The following is a 4,376-nucleotide window of genomic DNA, read 5'->3' as shown; positions in this document are numbered from 1 at the left end:
AGTGGGTTTGGACACACAGGTTCCCAAGCGGACAACTTGAGTTTGAAAACACGAACAGTCTCCGACCGCCTAACGTGCCGGTAAACTATCATGTTTCTAACATTTTATTTGGAATTGAACAATAGGGGCTGGGACATCCACGAAACCTCAAAACAATATAATAATCAATGCAGGAACATGCCATGAAATGCAATAATTAAATTTCGCAAAAATTGATAGGGATATAAATACGTAAAACAGTTAGTCAAAAGATGAAATCAAACATTTGGTTAGAACTTAGTTAAATATCCCCATCAGAGTCGTCATTTCTGTTTTGCAGAAATTTTGACTTTTGAAAGTCGCCACTTAATTTTGAAAAGAAATTAAGAAACCTTTATCAGATACTTTAAACTATCCAAAACAGAAAAATCATTTAAAATTTAAAGATTCTGAGTAAGCTGTTCCTATTAACGTTTTAGAAAGGTTTAAGACACCTAAAACGTCCGCTAACTTGCGTTTATCTGGACTGTTTGAAAATATCTTTTGACTAACTTCAAAAAGATTGATTGATTTAGAAATCGATTTGTTTAAAACAAATTTGGACGACTTAGTAGAGATTTTTAACTAAGTCTAAATAAATGAAAGGTAAACAAATACATAAAAGGTGAAAGGGAAGAGGAAGTAAAAGACTTAGGCCGCTGGGCCCAAATCAACCTGTCCTAAACTAATTTGGGCTTTCGGCCCAATTTTTATCTGTCCTAATCTATGTTTTTGAGCCTTTTGGTCCAAAATCTGCTTCACCTATATTAAATTTATAATTTTTAGCTTCGAGGCCCAAATAAATGAATAATGAAATAAATAAATAAATAAATAATAGTAAAAAGACAATAATAATGAATAAATGAGACTCTCGGGTCTCTTTGCGGCTTCAAATATGGTACTTTAACTCATTTTTTCTTCTTTTGACTCCTTGTATCCATGCATTATGTAGTCGATTTTTGACTTATCCTGAATCTTGACTCGATGGAGGTGGCGGGCCTCATTGGCCCATTGAATGCAAAAAACAGGAAAGTCTAATTGGACCCCGAATGGATTTTCCATGCCAAAGAAAGAAGAAAGAAAGTAATTAACTCGATGGAATAAATAGAAAATACAACCGATTCAAACCAAAGATAATCATGAACAAGTTCGTATTGTATAAAGGGCGGTCTTTTCACGTCTCAAGTAATCAAAACAAGATTGGGATCTTTAATCCGCAATACTAACGATGCACTCCAACAGAAATGAGAGGCAAAAATATGAGGAAAGAGCTAAGGTAAACTGGAACATGAAGTTAATCAAACAACTCATTATTTTAAACTATCTGATTACAAATGATGCAAACAGGGCCGTTATTATTATAACATTTCCAACAATATCATAAAATATGACAAATAAAAATAAATAAAGAAATCACATAATTAAATATACATAAATTACGATAATTAACTATTTAAACAAATTTATAAATTGAATCACAAAATTTAAAAAAAAAAGTGCCACAAATTGAGACGGTGGAAGTAGTAACACTCCATGGGTCATTCATCTTTCAGTTATTGTAGTAGTATTAAATAACGAAGAAGATTCAAACCTATAACTTGATCTATTTTATTTATTGTAGTAAAGACCAAAGAAGAGAAGAGACAAAAGTTTAACTGGTATTCTGCAAAATTTCATGGCCCATATTCATATCACTGACAATTGACCAAATAAGTGTTTGATTCATTCATTTTCATGCATAATTTTCATTTGATTGAAAACTTAAAAGATTTTATAATTCATAAAGAAAACTTTTATCTGTTAACACTTCTTCAGCTAAACTTAAAACACCAAAAGCTATGTTTTTTAGAACGCCTATGTTCTACTCATGACCTTTACACTAGGACTAAGGCAACAAAATTCTCAGCACATAAGTCATCAAAAAATCATACTTATTTGCTTCGGGAATCCTAGATATAATTCAAAGAGTCACAAGATCATAAACCACAAAATAAAGAAGAAGAAAGGTATCACACTCTCACTTGATTGGCAAATTAACCCATTCTTTACAAGAAGTTGGGCAGGTACACTTGCATTAGGCTTGAAATGTAATACTTAAAACCAAAATAGCATAAAAGATTCTTACAAACTCACTAACAAATCTCAAGTCCACAACAGTTTTCTTAGAAAACTAGGACTTTTTGAAACTTCCTGGCAAGTTCTATAGTGACCATTCAATTCTAAATTGTGGCAAGAACTTAAACAAAATAAGAACAAGATGGTTAACTCTTTACGTGATCAATATTAGTAATCTAGTAAGATGAACATAACCTCATCCCTCCTTTCTAGATGTTATCGATCAAGAAAAAATCCCCGGGAATTCTCAGTCTAAGCATAAATTGCACACATAACATAATGACAACTAGAGTTGAGATATTCTCTACTAAACCGGCGTGCTCGAATATCCAGCATTTTACAAAACACAATTACATTTGCCCTTCTAACATGATCACATACCAAAAATGAATTCAAAGGAAAATGAATCAAATTTTCAAGCTCTGACACCAAAAAGCACACTCATCAGACTGCAGAAGAGAATTGACAGGACATACTACTCTCATCCTCGTACTCTTTCGACACTCTTAGAATAGATCTACAAGAGTCCAAATGATTTTTAAGTAGTCATTGCATTGATGGCCTCGTCATGATTTATCTTCTAACATTAGCGCTGAATACTAAAAACACTCAGACTACAAATAACACACCAAAAGTGAACTTCGACAAGCACATCCTTCAACTAAGCAGTAGTCTAGGAACATGGTGAGAACAAGAATCAAAATGCCACACCAAACAGTATTCAATCAATAGAAACCAAATGGGTGAAAGCACCAATAATCATGAACAGAGGATTAACGTACAATGCATTCATTCAGAAACAATTACTAGGAACAATATTTCAACTTTAAAGTAATAGGAAACTAAAACCACCAAGAGAGAATCAAGCACAGTAAACTCTTACAAAAGAAAGACGAAACCAGAAATCGAAACACATCAACACGTTAAAATTCATCATCTTCCACGACTAAACCTAGGGCCTTCAAGTCCATCTACAGCTACTCCTAGAAAACAACGTCATCAAAACATAACTAAAGAATAGTGAGACGAAGCAGAACTAATCGAAAATAAATGAAACAGAATGTTACCTGTTTCAGAGCATCAAAATGGGACTCGAGACTTTGATAGTATCTCGACCACCACCGAAAAGCTTTACTGTGATTCCGAAGACTTCGAACAGTACCCAATTTTATGGAAAAATTTTCTTACTAGGATATAAACTTTTGCTTGATCTTTTTTTTTCAACATTCAAGACTTGTCCCCTTTTTTGCTCAATAGTGAGCCTCATATAGAGAACAAAAATGGGAGTCGATCTTTGAACTCCACCGATGTGGGATTAATTTGAACTGGGGCAATTTTAGGATTTTTAGAGTAAGATATTTTCAACACTTTTTGATGATAACCAAATTTCCCTTTGATTTTGTCTTGATTTTTTTGGATTTTTCCAAGAAACTTCGAATTTTTCACATTGGGGAGAAACAGATTCGTTTCTAACCAATCAAAATTGGGCGTTTGTGTACCTTCAAGGTACAACTCCAACAACTTAGAACGGATTCTTGACAGCTAATTATTTTTGGAACGTTGATGGCTGCCACCTAGCCTCTTTCTAGAAGATTCTCGCGATTCTTGTACGATTTTACGTGGGAAAACACATGTTGAAGAGGGAAACGTTCAGGTTGAAGCTTCTCCGAGTCGGGTCCAGGTGAAATGGTTGGATTCGGGTCGATTTGGACGGATTTCGGGGGTTACGGGTTTGGGTCGCGATGGTTGCTGAAGCTGTACGCGATGTTGGGCCAGCTTTTCATCGAATTTGGGTTGAGTTGGTTGAATTGATGTGCGATTTTGTCATTGAGATCGTTGGTTGAAGCTGTAGCATATTGTCGGTTTTTGTTGTTTGCTGTATCGGTTGTGTTGCTGTTGTTTTGTTGAGGTTGAAGAAGGAAAAAAAACGGGTCGGGTCAGGCTATTTGTTGGGCTGGGGGCTGGTGGTTTAAGGATTTTGGGCTGCTGATTGTGTTGTTTTGGGTCAATTAGGAGGCTGGGCTGATTTGGGTCTGTAAAATTACCCCAATTAAAATTAAGAATTAGCTAAATATTTTAAAATTTTGATCGAATTAAAAATCAGTTGGCCAATTGCAAATTGGGGCCAATTTAATTTTGATTATAGCCAAATTTAATAGATAGGCCGAATTAAATTGAAATTTGATACGAATTAATACCTCACTTAATCTCAAGCTTCTTGATTTAATAAAATTAAACAAGTA

General features: G+C 34.3%; 1 long non-coding RNA gene across 1 annotated transcript; it reads right to left on the bottom strand.

Annotated features, from left to right (window-relative positions):
• Positions 1–763: 763 nt before the first annotated feature.
• Positions 764–4,124, bottom strand: LOC107871058. Its single transcript, XR_007056114.1, has 2 exons — positions 3,201–4,124; positions 764–3,116 (listed from the first exon to the last, which is right to left on the bottom strand). It is a non-coding gene; the product is annotated as an uncharacterized LOC107871058 (long non-coding RNA).
• Positions 4,125–4,376: the final 252 nt, after the last annotated feature.

Source organism: Capsicum annuum, chromosome 5 (assembly GCF_002878395.1).
Source record: "Capsicum annuum cultivar UCD-10X-F1 chromosome 5, UCD10Xv1.1, whole genome shotgun sequence".
NCBI classification, from domain to species: Eukaryota; Viridiplantae; Streptophyta; class Magnoliopsida; order Solanales; family Solanaceae; genus Capsicum; species Capsicum annuum.
This window is presented reverse-complemented; position numbering and strand designations above follow the sequence as displayed.